General features: G+C 42.6%; 1 protein-coding gene across 5 annotated transcripts in view; it reads right to left on the reverse strand.

Moving 5' to 3' along the window:
• The window catches only part of LOC122423898 (HIV Tat-specific factor 1-like), a 326655-nt gene that overhangs the window by 238413 nt on the left and 69498 nt on the right, over positions 1–18744 (reverse strand). For 3 of the 5 annotated variants that reach the window (XM_043441365.1, XM_043441359.1, XM_043441361.1), the window contains one exon: positions 12041–12174. The gene's annotated coding sequence lies outside the window, so the exon portion shown is untranslated. Of the gene's footprint in view, positions 1–11817; positions 12007–12040; positions 12175–18744 lie in introns of those variants that run through there. The other 2 variants (XM_043441369.1, XM_043441363.1) reach the window with 2 other exon arrangements.

Below are 18744 nucleotides of genomic sequence, written 5' to 3' on the forward strand. Positions count from 1 at the left end.
ATGAGTGAAGCCAGAAAATGTAGAACAAACTATCACATGGAATCTCTGCATTCTTTCAGCAAGTTATGAAGTTTTCAAGATGATTAAGGAGAGTCATAATTTCACCTTTGTTGGGACTTAAAGAGGGTCCAGTAATAGCCCTCTTTTCCCCTTTCTGAGCCAACTGAGAGTTAAAACAAAGGAGCTGACAGAATCAAAATGTTACTTTTATTAATAGAGCTAAAATGTAAAAATCTGGCAAATGACCCCACAGTACTAAACCTCAGAATCATATGAAGTCAACTCCTAATCTCTAGGCAGGCTCTGCCTAGGGGTGGGGGAGCCTCCCTTACAAAATTATTTCATAGGCTATAGCACAGCTGAATCTTGAGGACATTGTACTAAGGGAAATAAGCCCATCACAAATAGACAAATACTGTTATATACAATGAGGTAAAAATGAGGAAATCCTACCACTTGCAACAATGTGGATGGACTTTGAGGGCATTGCGCTGAGTGAAATAAGTCAGACAGAGCAAAAAAAAAAAAAATACTGTATGATCTCACTCATATGTGGAATTTAAAAACAAAACACAAGGACTTCCCTGGTGGTCCAGTGGTTAAGATATCACAGTTCCACTGCAAGGGTCACGAGTTCAGTCCCTGGTGGGGGAACTAACATGCCGCATGCTCTGTGGCACAGCCAAAAAAAGCAAACTCATAGAAAAAGAGATCAGATTTGTGGATAGCAGAGGCAGGTTGGGGGAAGGGAGGGAAAGTTGGAGCCAGGTGGTCGAAAGGTACAAACTCCCATTCATAAGTAAGTAAGTCCTAGGGATGTAACGTAGAACATGATGACTACAGCTAACACTGCCATATTTTATGAAGGAAAGTTAAGAGAGTGTTGTCGTTTTCAGTCCCTAAGTCATGTCTGACTCTGCAATGCCATGGACTGCAGCACCCCAGCCTTCCCTACTAAGAGAGTAAATTCTATGAGTTCTTATCACAAGGAGAAAATTTTTTTTCCTTTTTTCTTTCTTTCTATCCTTGTTATTGTATTTACGTGAGAAGACAGATGTTAACTGAATCTCTTGTGGTAAATATTTTATAATATATGCAAATCAAACCATCAGGCTACATGCCTTAAACCTATACAGTGATGTATGTCAACTATTTCTCAATAAAACTGGAGGAAAAGGAATTTTTTTAAATGACAAATACCATACGAGTCCTCTAGGTATATGAGGTACCTAGAATAATCAAAACCACAAAGGAAGATAGTCAAATGGTGGTTGCCAGAGGCTAAGGAGGAGGGGAAATGAGGAGTAACCGTTTAACAGGTGCAGAGTTTCAGCCTTACAAGTCGAATGAGCTTTGAAGATGGATGGTGGTGATGGTTGTGCATGAATACATTTAAGATCACTGACCTGAACACTTAAGAAATGGTTAAGATGGTTCAGTTCAGTTCAGTTGTTCAGTCATGTCCGACTCTTTGTGATCCCATGGGCTGCAGCACGCCAAACTTCCCTGTCCATCACCAACTCCCGGAGCCCACTCAAATTTATGTCCGTCGCATCGGTGATGCCATCCAACCATCTTATCCTCTATCGTCCCCTTCTCCTCCTGCCTTCAAACTTTTCCCAGCATCAGGATCTTTTCCAAGGAGTCAGTTCTTTGTATCAGGTGGACAAAGTATTGGAGTTTCAGCTTCAGTATCAGTCCTTCCTATGAATATTCAGGACTGATTTCCTTTAGGATGGATGGTTGGATCTCCTTGCAGTCCAAGGGACTCTCAAGAGTCTTCTCCATCACCACAGTTCAAAAGCATCAATTCTTTGGCACTCGCTTTTCTTTATAGCCCAACTCTCATATCCATACATGACTACTGGAAAAACCATAGCTTTGACTAGATGGACCTTTGTTGGTAAAGTAATGTCTCTGCTTTTTAATATGCTGTCTAGGTTTATCATAGCTTTTCTTCCAAGGAGCAAGTGTCTTTTAATTTCATGGCTGCAGTCACCATCTGCAGTGATTTTGGAGCCCCCCAAAAATAAAAATCTCTCACTATTCCCATCTATTTGCCATGAAGTGATGGGACCAGATGCCATGATCTTAGTTTTCTGAATGTTGAGTTTTAAGCCAACTTTTTCACTCTCATCTTTCACTTTCATCAAGAGGCTCTTTAGTTCTTCTTCACTTTCTGCCATAAGGGTGGTGTCATCTGCAAATCTGAGGTTATTGATATCTCTCCCAGCAATCTTGATTCCAGCTTGTGCTTCATCCAGCCCAGCATTCCGCATGATGTACTCTGCGTATAAGTTAAATAAGCAGGTGACAATATACAGCCTTGACGTACTCCTTTCCTATTTGGAACCTGTCTGTTGTTCTGCGTCCAGTTCTAACTGTTGCTTCCTGACCTGCACACAGATATCTCAGGAGGCAGAGCAGGTGGTCTAGTAAATTTTATGTTATGTGCATTTTACCACAAAAAAAATGGGGGAAGTCATGGTACAAAACTGCAGAAGAGAACACAGGTTCCCCACGGACAGTTCATTCCTACGAGTCGGGTGGGAGGGTTTGGACCCCAAATGCACAGCTTCTTCATTCACTCACAGCTCAGGGGCAGCTCTCTGTCTCCTGCGGGCAAAGGCAGGCAGAAAATGGAGAGGCAGGTAAACAAATAGGGCTCCTGGTCCCTCCATGGAGGAAGACACTAGAAATGGAGACGTCTCCCCTCTCCCATCTCCAACAAGGCTCTAAATATACCTGCTCTCAGATTCTCTCTACCAAGATCCTGAATTTGACCCCACGCATTACGTCAATCAGGTCAATATTGATGGCTAGAAGAGATAGCAGACAGCTTCACTCTCAAGTCAACAAAATAGCCAAGAGGCCCAGGCATCCTAGTTAACTGAGTCATTTTCCATCCGTTTTGGAACCCATAATACTACCAGACAGTAATATAACTAAGAGGGAAAACTTACAAAATAACACCAACAGCTCTTGTCCATCCACTTTGATTTCATGGCTTGTTCTATAGCCTCCCAGCCAGTTTGCGCCCTGATTTGATCCAAGACACTCCCATCTACTGAACTGCCAGTGAAGCGAAGAAACTTTGAGGACAGAAGCCACCTAGGATAGCCCTTTCTTAAATACTGGAGACACTCTATATTGAAGTCATTCTTTTCCTGGATGGCAAAAGGACCTAAGGAATTCTCTGGAAACAGTACTCGTTGCCCAGGAAAGCCACAGAGAGGAAGGCAGGTGGTAGAGTGAGAAAAAGATTCTTAACATTCTTCATGAACCCTTCTTCAAGATGCCAAAAAGGAGAAACTCTGAACAGCATATTCCCCAGACCTCTCAGGCTACTGGGAACAGAGCTTCTGGGGAGGGGTCAGAGAAAATTTATTACAAAACAGAGAGAAAGCCCCAAACATAAATGTTTGAAGATTTGGCCTGGTGCCTGCCTTTTGAGCTCAAAGTGGGAAGAGTACCTGGGGGAAAAGGCCCTTAAAACTTCTAAGCAATTTTTTTTTCTGCTTTGCTTCTCCCTTGTGTAGAGCAAACTCTTGTGTTACATCCCAGCCTGGAATAAATCTTCTGGGCTGAATGATAAATCAGGGATTGTAATGGAAATCACTGTTGACCTTTAAAAGGGCACTGTCTTTATATTTTCACACTGTGCTGTTTGAAATGTCGACTTGGAATCAGGAAAATAATATGCCATCGATTTCTCTCCATACCTCTTATAACAGAGCTTGAAATTGACCTAGGAAACATTGGTATGGGTTTTCTCATTACGATTTCAGCATCATCGGAAATGGTGATTAATGATTCAGTCTTGGGAAGGGCATTGTTAGACCCTGTAATTGCTTTGCGGATTGTGTCCAAACAGCAACTAGCTTATCCTGTTCATACCACCACCACCCGCACCCCCAGAAATGGATGTATTTCAACCCTCACGTGACACAACTTTGTGGTTCTTGATTAAAAGCCTATATAAGATCAGAACATCGTTTTCTTGTATTATTGTTTATCTTGCTTACTGTCTTCTCCTTGTCCAATTATTCTTTTTTCATCTCTCCTCCCATTTCTTAATGTACCAGGCCTTTCCAGGGATTCGTTAGCTTTAGTTTTTCATTCTTCATTTTATTTCTGATTCCCCTTTTCATTCTTCCTCCAATTTCATAAGTGCTCTCTCTCTCTCTCATTCATTGTTTTTAATCCGATGTATCCATTCCATTTCTTACCTGCTTCACAAGAACCTTTACAAACCCTCCAGGCTGTCTTAGTCTTGCCTGTTTGGGCTGACAGCATGGAATGTCCTCCTTCACCTGCCTTAATCATCACATGACAGAACCTATGGAGGATGATGGCGGAACGGAGCAGTCAGCCCTCACTGCGAGCTCCCTTAGCAGACTGCTGCAGAGAGGCGACTATAGACTTTGGTTAAGCACAGAGCTCTCTTCATTTTAAAAACACCTAGGTAAAAAATGATTAATATTTTTCTCTGTTAAAAAATTTTAAGTAGATTTTAGATGATTGAGGCTTTTCTGGGGAGATGAGGGCAGGCCTCCCAATGAGGTCCACCATGACTTGGGAATCCAAGGAAAGGAAGCTGGGGAGGATTCCAGGGGGTAGTGAGGGGTGGGGCCGGAGAGAGAGTGCACACATACTGCCAGGGGCTGGCATCCTTTACGTCTCCCACTGGCACCAAAGGGGAGGGCACCTTGACTTTCTTATCAGCTGGTCCAGACGTGGGGCAGAGAGGGAGAGAAGGCGGTGAGGCTTAAAAGCTGTCAACGGTGGAACATCACATATGGAGTCCAACTCCCTGCGCGACTCTGATCCAAGACAACTTAGAGCAAGCTGACAGCCTCAGACCTAAGCCATGACTGGGGAGCCCAGAGAGAGAGGGAGAGAGAGCTCTACAGAGAGTCCCTGGGACTTGGAAAAGAGAAGCATCTCCCAGGCATGCTGAGCTCATTCATGCATCTCTTTGGCCAAAGTCCTCACAGGAATTTCAACTTAAGTCTTAGCCAACTTAAAAAGCAAAGAAGAGGGACGTCCTTGGTGGTCCTGTGGTTAAGAATTCACCTACCAATGCAGAGGACAGGCGTTCAATCCCTGGTCCGGGAACTTAGATTCCCACATGCTGCAGGGCAACTAAACCCAAGTGCGCTCAATACTAAGCCCACGTGCTGTGACCACTGAAGCCCATGCTCCCTGAAGCCTGCTCTCTGCAGCAAGAGAGGCCACCACAATGAGCACCTGTGCATCTCAACTGGAGAGCAGGGCCTGCTCGCCACAGTTGGAGCAGCCCCACAGTGCAGAGTCCAGGCGCTGCAATGGAGACCCAGCGCAGGCATCATAAATAAACAAACTGTTCTAAAAAGAGGAGAAGAGTTCACCTGGCAGTCCATGGCCACCCACGAGATGTGATGTGAACTTCACAAAAAGTGTTTCTTTACCCCAAAAGTCTCTGTGCCAGATTTAGGATGTCTCCATTTAAACCACTGGCCCTCCTTTAAACCCAGGGGTCAAAGACGCCCATAATGTTTAGAACACCACTGAAGAGAGGGCATATTTTGTGGACCTGGATTCAAATCCCTCTTTTGCCACTTTTATGACCTTGAGAAATGTACTCATTTCTGAGCCCTGGGCTCTGCATCTAAACAATGGGGGTAAATAACACCTACTCCATTCCATCAACTCTAAAATATCTTTTTCCTTGCATTTTAGCATCACCAAAAACTGGATACATTTGGGGGCTCCTGACAAATTGTAATTGGCAGCTTTTTTCCCCAGTGGCACATGAAATAATGGTGTATCTTATGATCAATGGCGTCTTAAATTAGTGAAATACAGTGTTTACAGGGCTTAAAAATGAGAAGTGGAAAGATTTTATTCATTATAAACTCTATAAGAATGTATTGTATACTTCTTAGAGGCTCAGCCTCCTTAACTGTAAAATGGAGACACCAACTTGATGGAGTTGTTGTTAAGGGTCAAGTAAGTTAACACAGAGAAAGTGTTCAAAACAGAGTGTGGCTCAGGGCAGCAGACCTCAGCATGATTATCATTCCAAGACCCCTGACTCCTCTGAAGACGAACTGGTAATTGATCTGTTCCCGAAACACTGAATGTGCTGTGCTGCCGTTAGGGTTCTAGACTCAAGCTCCATGGTTCTGAATACTTGCTCTGCCACTTATTAACTCTGGGCAAAGCCCACGGTTTCATTCAGCTTCTCCCTTGGCATCTGTCAAATGAGAATTTCAACAGGAACTGCTTCAGGAAGTGTGTGTATGTGTTAGTCACTCAGTCATGTCTGACTCTCTGCGACCCATGGACTGTAGCCCGCCAGGCTCCTCTGTCCATGGAATTCTCCAGGCAAGAATATTGGAGTGGGTAGCCATTCCCTTCTCCAGGGGCTCTTCCTGACCCAGGGATTGAACCTGGCTGGGTCTTGTGTATTGCAGGCAGATTCTTTACCATCTGAGGCCCCAGGGAAGCCCTTAGAAAATGTGGGTGAACCTTAAATGAGAGCCTGGCATGGTGCCTGGCAAGTGGAAGTCCTCAATAAACTTTAGTTACCATCTTTAGTAAGAAATTCTGCTTTGAAAAACTTCTGGTCCAGCTACAGAGATGGCCCAGAGAGAGAGAATTACAATACCACAAGTAAAAGGTAACCCCTCTTGATATACTGTCCTTGTATTTGTATAAGTCCTGTCAATGTCCCCTAGCCAAAGATCATCCAGGAACACACCTGAAGTCAAATAGAGCCGGTGCTGCTTCCTGCTATGAGGACACCTGACATCATGAGGAACCATGAAATGTCTCAGAAAGAGGACATCAGGAAGGGCTTGTTCTAGGAGTTAGACCCACGTTAGCTGATTTGCAGGAGAACTCAGGGAAGTGAACTGGGAGCTATCAGAACCTAGGCAAATTTTGTGATTATGTTAATTTTGATTTAGTAGTCAGGAGGAAAGAAGCAGGCCTAGAGTTGCCACTGAAGAAGAAACAGTAGTTCTTCTCCTTAGCAGTGGAGGGGATCATCTGGCCATTTTGGCAGTTGCATGGTATTTACTTTTATCCCTGTTTGGGCATAATTACAGAGTGGTATTTTTTTCTGTCTTATTCCATCACATCCATGAAATCCCCCATTGGATGCTGATAGTCCATGAAATTGCTTATGTTCACCGAGGGCACTGGATGTCTGAGAAGGCCTTACAAATAGCTGAGAAAAGAAGAGAAGTGAAAGGCAAAGGAGAAAAGGAAAGATATGCCCATTTGAATGCAGAGTTCCAAAGAATAGCAAGGAGAGATAAGACAGCCTTCCTCAGTGATCAATGCAAAGTAATAGAGGAAAACAATAGAATGGGAAAGACTAGAGATCTCTTCAAGAAGATTAGATACCAAGCGGACATTTCATGCAAAGATGGGTACAATAGTGGACAGAAATAATAGGGACCTAAGAAGCAGAAGATATTAAGAAGAGGTGGCAAGAATCCACAGAAGAACTGTACAAAAAAGATCTTCACGACCCAGATAACCACACTGGTGTCACCTAGAGCCAGACGTCCTGGAATGCAAAGTCAAGTAGTCCTTAAGAAGCATCACTATGAACAAAGCTAGTGGAGGTGATGGAATTCCAGCTGAGCTATTTCAAATCCTAAAAGATGATGCTAAGAAAGTGCTGCACTCAATATGCCATCAAATTTGGAAAACTCAGTAGTGGCCACAGGACTGGAAAACGCCAGTTTTCATTCAATCCCAAAGAAAGGCAATCCCAAAGAATGCTCAAACTGCCGCACAATTGCACTCATCTCACACACTAGCAAAGAAATGTTCAAAATTCTCCAAGCCAGGCTTCAACAGTACATGAACCATGAACTTCCAGATGTTCAAGCTGGATTTAGAAAAGGCAGAGGAACCAGAGATCAAATTGCCAACATCCACTGGACCACAGAAAAAGCAAGAGAGTTCCAGAAAAATATCTACTTCTGCTTTATTGACAATGCCAAAGCCTTTGACTATGTGGATCACAACAAACTGTGGAAAATTCTTAAAGAGCTAGGAATACCAGACCACCTGATCTGTCTCCTGAGAAATCTGTATGCAGGTCAAGAAGCAACAGTTAGAACTGGACATGGAACAACAGATTTGTTCCAAATAGGGAAAGAAGTATGTCAAGGCTGTATATTATCACCCTACTTATTTAACTTATATGCAGAGTACATCATGAGAAACGCTGGGCTGGATGAAGCACAAGCTGGAGTCAAGATTGCCAGGAAAAATATCAATAACCTCAGATATACAGATGACATCACCCTTATGTCAGAAAGTGAAAAAGAACTAAAGAGCCTCTTGATGAAAGTGAAAGAGGAGAGTGAAACCGTTGGCTTAAAACTCAAAACTAAGATCATGGCATCTGGTCCCAACACTTCATGTCAAATAGATGGGTAAACAATGGAAACAATGAGAGACTATTTTCTTGGGCTGCAAAATCACTGCAGATGGTGACTGCAGCCATGAAATTAAAAGATGCTTGCTCCTTGGAAGAAAAGCTTTGACCAACCTAGACATCATATTAAAAAGCAGAGACATTACTTTACCAACAAAGGTCCATCTAGTCAAAGCTATGGTTTTTCCAGTAGTCACGTTTGGATATGAAAGTTGGACTATAAAGAAAGCTTAATGCTGAAGAATTGATGCTTTTGAACTGTGGTGTAGAGAAGACTCTTGAGAGTCCCTTGGACTCCAAGGAGATCCAACCGTCCATCCTAAAGGAAATCAGTCCTGAATATTCATTGGAAGGACTGATGCTGAAGCTGAAACTCCAATACTTTGGCCACCTGACATGAAGAGCTGACTCACTGGAAAAGACCCTGATGCTGGGAAAGATTGAAGGCAGGAGGAGAAGGGGGTGACAGAGGATGAGATGGCTGGATGGCATCACCAAATGATGGACATGAGTTTGAGGCAGCACTGGGAGTTGGTGATGGATGGGAAAGACTGGCATGCTTTGTCCACGGGGTCACAAAGTGTCAGACACGCCTGAGGACTGAACTGAACTCAGCGATTGCACATCCACGCGCTGTCAGCTGTGGGGTGTTTGACCAAGTGTCCCAGGTTGCCTGGACTGAGGAGGCCCAGCCTGAGGGGCTGGGACACAGGACTTTCAGCGCTAAGATGAAAAGTCACAGGCCAATTAGGACACACTGGTCGCTCCAGCTCTCAGGGCTGCCGTCCTGCTTCTCAGCCCTCAGCGCTTCTGAGAACGTGTACTGGTGACTACCTAGTTTATACCCCACTGATTGACTCATGTCCGCACGTGAGAATGTGCTTTGGAGGCAAAGTCCCAGCTGTATCATTCACTGGTCGCAGCGCTTTGAGCAACGTATTCAATGCCTCTGAGTCTCCAATTCCTCCTCTCTGAAATGAGACTGGGACATACTTTGTGTGAGGTATGGCATAGTTCATGTGACGTACTTAATGAGATAATGATGTGTTAAAAAATGCCTCGCACATCATAGAGGCTGCATTGATGCCACACTTCATTCCTCCCCTAACTTCCTCCTCTATCCCATAGGCTCTGCGCCATTTCAAGCAATGGTCTTGGATTACAGATTACATTTTGGGAACCTCATTTTTAGAGCTCTTAGTATGGTCCCAGATGCCTATAAACACTTAAAAATTGATTTTAATTATATTATCACTGTTTCTACTCTTCTCTTCGGTATTCCACTTGTGTCTTATGCATCTCTATCCCCTTTTCTCACAGGAAACTTAAACCTGTAAGTAAAGACAATAATAATAACAAATCCTCTGTTTCTGGAACACTTTACAGCTAATAAGATGTTTTCCACAAGAAAATTAAAAACGAAAACCTGATGGGCAAGTATTGTTACTCTCCTGTTTACGAATTACCAAACGGAGCCTTGGAGAAGCTGTGTCCCTGATTCATGATGACATGCCCAGTAAAGAAACAGAACCAATCTTCTGAGTCTCCAGTCTGCCCTAAAACAACTTTCCCCAGGGGCTCAAAACTGGATTCTAATGCAGCACCATTCCTCGACTAGCAGGGGCCCTGGACAGGGCCTCCTGAACAGATGTGGTTATTGGGACAAGCAGCTGTCATTTGTAATTTCCTGTATTATCCCCCAGAGCCCACAACTTAATTTCACTTTAAATCCAGCATGGCTCTTGCCAGACCCATGAGAAAATCCTATTTGAGATGGAACCGCTGAAATCTGACTCAGAACTCTGCTGGATTTTCATCTGACTATCAGTTCTGCTCAAGCCCCGGCAGCTGGGCTCCGCTGGGACTGGGTCATTTTAACTTCCTCTGACTTGCCATCACCTGCCCCACTGCCCCAAGAAGAATGCCAAGTGGCCTCATGACTGCTCCCCTTGGGAGTCCTTTAAGTGTCTAGGCCAAAGCAGAAATTACAGATAGGGTTTGGTATTTAACTCAGGCTGATTACAAAATATTTCCCCATCTGGAGCTCTTCCACGGAAAAAGCATTTGCAGTATGTGGGGGCAGGGTGTGGGGCTGGAGGGCAGCCAGGAGCGCACCATCTACAGCTCTGAGTCCTACTGGCAGAAGGTGTGGCAAATCAAGCTACCTTCCCACGGTAACCCAAGCCAGTGGAATTTGTTATGGGGCAGAAGGAAGCTAAGTTTGGGGTCAGCAGACCCAAGATCAAACACCAGTCCCCACGTTCACAAGGTGAGTGGCCCCAAGGTATGCACTCAGTCTCTTTGAGTATGTGCTCTCCTTTGTAGCGAGAAAACAACAACGCCTGGACTCCCCTTCTCTTTACAGCAGTCCTGAGCTAACAGATGTAAAAGCACTTTAGAAACTGAAAATGGCTGGACAGGCCCCAGCTGTTAATATCACGGTGCGGGCTCTCTAAAGTTTGCAATATATTTTTCCAACAGAGATTCACTGAGCATCCCAACTCTCTCTGGTCTTTGTTTTTTGGGTTTTTTTTCTCTTTAGGTTCCTTTGATCTCCCTGCACGAAGTCAAAGTTAGCCAAAGAACAGATCTGCATTCATTTCCTAATTCACACAACTATTCAAGGCAGTATCTGATATCCCATCTCACAAAGACAGCCCAAGAAAGTCTGGCTGAAAGAGGGGAAAATACTTTTCCCTAAAAATTTGCTTTGTGTTTTTTGTGTCTCTAATCTTGAAGGAAATTTTACATTCTGTTTCAGAGTGGGGAAAAGAAAGAGGACGAGAACTTGAGAATTAGAAAGGGAAATTACATCTCTCACACTTAAGGATGATTGAAAAGGGATTATATTTATAAATAACATACAGTTACTGGTAACGTAGAGTCAAGGAGAAGATGTGAATTTACAACACACAGAGATAACATCGTCTAAGTGATGTTCCGGGTATTTGTAAATCTTTGCTAAGCAAAGATGAATTTACTTACCACAACTCTAGTCGGGCTTTGTCCAGGGAAACAGAGCTTTTTAGAAAATATGACCCATTTGTTCTTTACATCCTAATACTGTTTCTCTTTTATTCAGGCAGGAGTTAATATGTTTCCTGAGAACTGGCTATATCATTTATAAATCATTCACAAAGGACTAAGACCGGGAAAATCCAGAAATGTATTTCTCTCTGTGCTGTCCCTTCCAATCTGACCCTGCTTCTGTTCACAGTATCCCACTGTTATATGCTTCCAGCAGAACTTTTCTGTTTCAGAAACTTTCCATTTCATCAGGATGAGTGGCAGAGGAGCCCAGCTGGGAACAGGTGACAGCCAGGACAAGTGCATACATACTAACCACATAGCATGAAATCCTCTGCAACACTCACCAGGCCACTAACACCGGAATTTAAGTTTGGCAGCTGAATCTTGGACTCCACCCAGAAGATTTCGTTCAGGAAATACCAGAAGTTCTCACCACTGTGCGGCAGCTTCACTTTCAAGGTCACACCTCAGCATGAGGGGTGCAGTGTAGGAACGCAGGAATGCTGCGTGTCAGAAGCGGGACACTTTTCAAAGTGACCACGAGATGGCCTCACTGTTCAGACCCACGTTAGAGTTCAGGCTGTAACTTCAGTCCTCAAAGCAGGGTGGCGGACACAGAGGTGTGTTTTAAAGATTGCCGCTGAAATCACGATCAAGAAGTGGCAGCTTTTCCGTTGTTCTCCGGAAACTTATCAACTTATCTGGAAAATTATCAATAACAACAAAGGTTTAGAGTCGAAGAAAATTAAATTTTATAAATTAAAATTTTATAAATTAAATTTTCACTCTAATGTTGCAGCTAAATTTTCTGTTCAACAATATATACTTTTATTAAATTTCCTTGGTATCTTGATACAGAGCAATGAACCACTGATTAATAAGTATATTCCCGTGCTTTTCTAAAAGCTGATATCCTGAGGACACTTTGCGTGTGTGTTAGTCGCTCAGTCGTGTCCGACTCTTCCCAACCCCGTGGACGGTAGCCCGCCAGACTCCTCTGTCCATAGAATTCTCCAGGTAAGAACACTGGAGTGGGTTGCCATTCCCTTCTCCAGGGGAACTTCCCAACCCAGGGATCAAACCCCAGTCTCCAGCATTATAGGCAGATTCTTTACCATCTGAGCCACCAGGGAAACCCCAAAGACCCTTTAAACACATCATAAATTGGTTCTGCAAAGGGCTGTAAATAGTTTTAGGCTAACAGACAAAATGAGGATGTCCATTACCTGTACCTCATCACCACTGAGTATATATTTTCCTAAAATATATCTCTTTTAAAATCTCTCTTTTGTGTAAGATATTCTCTTCTGGGTCTCCCTACATATTGCACATAATTATGTGGGTCTCCGCACATAATGCACTAGAGTTTGGGTGAAATTTCACAACATTCCATGACGTGGAATACAGAATAAACTTAATTGGATAAAGAAGCTTTCGAGGCCAGGGTCAGCATGACAAGAACCCACAATCACTCCTTCAGCCCATGATGAGGCATGCCTTCGTCTGCTGGACCCATGCCATATTCCTTCTTATACGACAAGAATGAGAGGTCAGCCTTACAGCAATCTGGTTTGGGGGCGCCAGCTATTTACAGGAATTGTCCTGGAATGCCAACTGCCCAGCACCTGGAGACTGTCGAGCCCCTAAGTAAAAGTCTAAGTGTTAGTCGCTCACTTTGCGACCGCCTCTGCAACCAACTGTAGCATGCCAGGCTCCTCTGTCCATGGTATTCCCAGGCAAGAATACTGGAGTGGATAGTCTTTCCTTCTCCTGGGCTCTGGAGCCCCAAGGACGTTTTAATTCAGTCCCTGCCTTCACAAGGGAAGGAAGCCCAAGTTCCTCAAGAAGGTGAGCTTGGGCACTGCCCCTCCAACTGGAGGAAGAGAAAGGCCCTGAGCCCTAGTCAGCCTCTGGCCCAGGCAACTTAACTGTCCACTAGGGCTGCCACAGTCTGGAGGGGCTTAAACAACAGAAATGTATTTCTAGAAACTCTGCAGGCTGGAAGCCCAAGATCAAGGTGTTGGCAGATTTTGTGGCCTCTTTCCTTGGTTCCCTTCCCACTGAGTCCTCGTATGGCCTTTCTCTGTGCACACATGCTCCTGGGATCTCTTCCTCTTCCTTGAAGGACCAGTCTTACTGTTAGGGACCACACTTTATAACCACATTTAACCTGAATCATTTCCTCAAAGGCCTTTCTCCGGATATAGTTGCATGACGTGGGGGGGTTGGGGGGTGGGGGGGTGAGGGGGTGGGCAGGGGGTAGGGCTTCAGCCCTGAACCTTAGTGGAGGATGCAATTCTGTCTACAGCACCAGGTAAGCACACAGGGTTATTTGGGACAGTCCTGCTCCTTGCACAATACCTAGTCGACTGATTAAGTAAAAAGTAGTATGACATAATAGGTTTTATTTCCATTTCTTTGATTAACTAATGAAATTATATAACTTTGACATACTTATTGGCCAGTTCTGTTTATGCACTTTGCCCATTTTTCTTCGGGGATATGAGTGTTTCACTCTTTAATTTGCCAAAAAAAAACCTGGGGGGCTATACTGAGTCTTAGTTGCAGGGAACAAGCTTAGTTGTCTCACAGCATATGGGGTCTCAGTTCCCAGACCAGGGATGGAACCCGAGTCCCCTGCATTAGAAAGCAGATTCCTAACCATTGGACCATTAGAGAATTCCCTGCCAAATATTTTCAGAGAGAATGTCTTTTACTCCACTACGGTTACCATGTGTCTTTTTAACTGGATATGTTGATGACATAATTTGTGTGTGCATACTCAGTTGTTAAGTCGTGTCTGACTCTCCGCACCCCCGTGGACTCTAGCCTGCCAGGCTCCTCTGTCCATGCTATTTCCCATGCAAGAGTCCTGCAATGGGCTGCCATTTCCTTCTCCATGGGATCTTCCCGATCCAGGGGTGAACCGTGTCTCCTGCAACGTCAGCAGATTCTGTACCACTGAGCCACCTGACATAATCTGCATTAATATAAACCGTATTTGTGGATTATCTCATCTGTGTCCACACTCATCCCCTTCCTGGTAGCCTTCAAATGCCGGTCAGGGGACACAAGTGTTTCCAGAAAAGCTGACTCGACCCCCAACCCCGTGGGCTATAGCCTTGACCAAATCAATCATGCCCTATGATTGGTACAGGGTGGGCCTGTGACCCAGGTCGGTCCAATCAAAGTACTTTAAATACTGACACAAAGACACCTCTGTTCCTAAACAAGGTCAGGGAAGCACGTAATCTCAGGAGCTCCTGTCAACCACGTTGATGAGTCCTTTTAGGATACAGGTAGAAGCCAAGACAGCACAGAGAGAGGAGAGCACCGGGGTGTATTTTCCACAGACTTTACACTTGTCTCATCCTCTCTCTCTCTCTTTCTTTTAGTGACTCACTTGGGTTGAGTTCTCCCAATATAGTCAATTTAGCTTTCACAGGAACAATTCTTTTTTTCCACACTCATATTGTATCAGTGTACACACGTGCCTGATTACATTGCATAAATACAGAAACAAGTACACTTGATATAAGCTGGTTTGGAAACATGTTATTATCTGAGCAAAACTGCCAGAACTACCAGGTAAAACTGGCCATGAGCATTTGTCCTTCTGTGGTCATCAGCATGTTTTACAGAGAAAATGATGAACGCTTCTTAACCTGATAAAATTTATTAAGTGTAGATTGATCAGCTGAATGCAACTGTTTAATTTGTCATTTCACTTAGAAATTTCCCATACACTTGCACATAAAACTATTCTATAATTTGATATTTTTGTTGTTCATTTATCAGGTCCTAGTGGTAAGGTTATGTTAAGTTTATAGGATGAATTTGATGCGATCATGTATTTCTACATAACTAACAGAGCATAAGAATTTGGTGTTTCTTTAAGAAATGCACTAATAAAAGTATCAGATCTTAGAATCTCTTCTGGAGGTGACTCTTTTATAATTTCTTCCAAGGTTGCTTTTCTTTCAGATTTTCTACTTCGTGAGTTGGTTTTAGTAATGTGTTTTCTTAGAAAACCATCTACTTCATTAGGGAGCTTCCCAAATACATTACCATAGAGTCAACATAACATTCTCTTCTAAATTTTTCAACTGTTAATTGCAGAAATTTTTCTGCACACATAAAACGAGACAGAATATGTAATGGACCTCCACCTAGCCATTACCCAGCTTTAAAAGTAATCAACATTTTTGCCAAAATTCTTTCACTTATTCCTCAATCAACTCTTTAAAATAGAGCCCTATATTTTTTCAGCTTTACTGAAGCATAATTAACAAATAAAATTGTAAGATATCTAAAGTGTACATAATGATGATTTGACACACATACATATTTTGAAAAATTTACCCGAATCTAGTTAATTAACACATCCACCTTACCACATATTTATCTTTTTTTCCCTTAATGAGAATATTCAAGATCTAAAATCTTATTAAATTTCAATTATACAAAACAGTGTTAACAACCACAGTCACCACGTTATACGTTAGAACCTCAGACCTTATTTATCTCACAGCTGAGAAGCACTGTATTGTAAAACAATGCCAGCCTTCCTATCGTTCCATTCATATAAACTTCAGCAATTCTTCTTTTGGAACTTTTTTATTTCAAAGTTTAAACTCTTCTATGTTCATAATTTCATCTCATTTCTCATTCATTTTAAACTTTCTTCTCTTTTCTTCTCTGTTTTCCCAAGGCTTTCTTGACAAAGATATTGTTTTCTCAATGTGTTGGCTCTTAGGTTAATGTATTAATTCTACAGTTTTCTGTTTTCTAAATCAAAGATTTCTGTTAATAAGTTACTTAATATTTCATTCTTACCACTGCTTTCCTTAGGCTGATTTAGTTGGTTTTTCTTAGGTTGAGTGCTTGCTTTTTTAATAAGAAGTCTCTTGAGAATATCAACTTGCTGAACTCAATTTTGGCCTCATGCCTTATGATGTACTCATTTCCAATATTTTCTAAATCATTTATAGTTGTAGTTTTTAAAGTCTACTTCAAACCGTGAAATATTTCAATTGCTTCCTCTTCTTTTCTCATTTCTAAGTGATTGTGAGTTTTTGTTTAGAATGTGTACATTAATTTTATCACATTAATTTCCTTCCACCCATCTCCATTATTATGTCACATATTATAATAACACAAGTTGTGGATGTGACTGGTGATGGAAGTAATGTCTAAAGCTGTAAAGAACAATATTGCATAGGAATCTGGAATGTTAGGTCCCTGAATCAAGGTAAATTGGAAGTGATCAAACAGGAGATGGCAAGACTGAACACCGACACTTTAGGAATCAGTGAACTAAAATTGACTGGAATGGGTGAATTTAACTCAGATCACCCTTATATCTACTACTGTGGGCAAGAATCCCTTAGAAGAAATGGAGTAGCCCTCATAGTCAACAAAAGATTCCGAAATGCAGTACTTGGGTGAAGTCTCAAAAATGGCAGAATGATCTCTGGTCGTTTCCAAGGCAAACCATTCAATATCACAGTAATCCAAGTCTATGCCCAAACCAGTAATGCTGAAGAAGCTGAAGTTGAACGGTTCTATGAAGACCTACGAGACCTTCTAGAACTAACACCCAAAAAAGATGTCCTTTTCATTATAGGGGACTGGAATGCAAAAGTAGGAAGTCAAGAAACACCTGGAGTAACAGGGAAATCTGGCCTTGGAGTACAGAATGAAGCAGGGCAAAGGCTAATAGAGTTTTGCCAAGAGAACCCACGGGTCATAGCAAACACTCACTTCCAACAACACAAGAGAAGACTCTACACATGGACATCACCAGATGGTCAACACCGAAATCAGATTGATTATATCCTTTGCAGTCAAAGATGGAGAAGCTTTATACAGTCAGCAAAAATAACACCAGGAGCTGAGTGTGGCTCAGATCATGAACTCCTTATTGACAAATTCAGACTGAAATTGAAGAAAGTGGAGAAAACCACTAGACCATTCAGGTATGACCTAAATCAAATCCCTTATGATTATACAGTGGAAGTGACAAATGGATTCAAGGGATCAGATCTGATAGACAGACTGACTAAAGAACTATGGACAGAGGTTTGTGACATTGTACAGAAGGCAGTGATCAAGACCATCCCCAAGAAAAAGAAATGCAAAAAGGCAAAATGGTTGTCTGAGGAGGCCTTAAAATACCTGTGAAAAGAAGAGAAGTGAAAGGCAAAGGAGAAAAGGAAAGATATGCCCATTTGAACGCAGAGTTCCAAAGAATAGCAAGGAGAGATAAGACAGCCTTCCTCAGTGATCAATGCAAAGAAATAGAGGAAAACAATAGAAAGGGAAAGACTAGAGATCTCTTCAGGAAAACTAGAGATACCAAGGGAACATTTCATGCAAAGATGGGCACAATAAAGGACAGAAATGGTATGGACCTAACAGAGCAGAAGAGATTAAGAAGAGGTGGCAAGAATACACAGAAGAACTGTACAAAAAAGATCTTCATGACCCAGATAATCACGATGGTGTGATCACTGACCTAGAGCCAGACATCCAGGAATGTCAAGTCAAGTGGGCCTTAGGAAGCATCACTATGAACAAAGCTAGTGAAGGTGACAGAATTCCAGTTGAGCTTGTTTCAAATCTAAAAGATGATGCTGTGAAAGTGCTTCACTCAATATGCCAGCAAATTTGGAAAACTCAGCAGTGGCCACAGGACTGGAAAAGGTCAGTTTTCATTCCAATCCCAAAGAAGGACAATGCCAAAGAATGTTCAAACTACCACAAAATTGCATCATTTCACACACTAGCAAAGTAATGCTCAAAATCCTCCAAGCCAGTCTTCAACAGTATGTGAACTGTGAACTTCCAGATGTTCAAGCTGGTTTTAGAAAAGGCAGAGGAGCCAGAGATCAAATTGCCAATATCCGCTGGATCATTGAAAAAGCAAGAGTTCCAGAAAAACATCTACTTCTGCTTTATTGACAACGCCAAAGCCTGTGACTGTGTGGATCACAGTGAACTGTGGAAAATTCTGAAAGAGATGGGAATACCAGACCACCTGACCCGCCTACTGAGAAATCTGTATGCAGGTCAAGAAGCAACAGTTAGAACCAGACATGGAACAACAGACTGGTTCCAAACTGGGAAAGGAGTACATCAAGGCTGTATATTGTCACCCTGCTTATTTAACTTATATGCAGAGTACATCATGCAAAATGCCGGGCTGGATGAAGGACAAGCTGAATCAAGATTGCCAGGAGAAATATTAATAACCTCAGATATGCAGATGA

The sequence above is a fragment of the Cervus canadensis genome, chromosome 21, assembly GCF_019320065.1.
Source record: "Cervus canadensis isolate Bull #8, Minnesota chromosome 21, ASM1932006v1, whole genome shotgun sequence".
Lineage (NCBI taxonomy): Eukaryota > Metazoa > Chordata > Mammalia > Artiodactyla > Cervidae > Cervus > Cervus canadensis.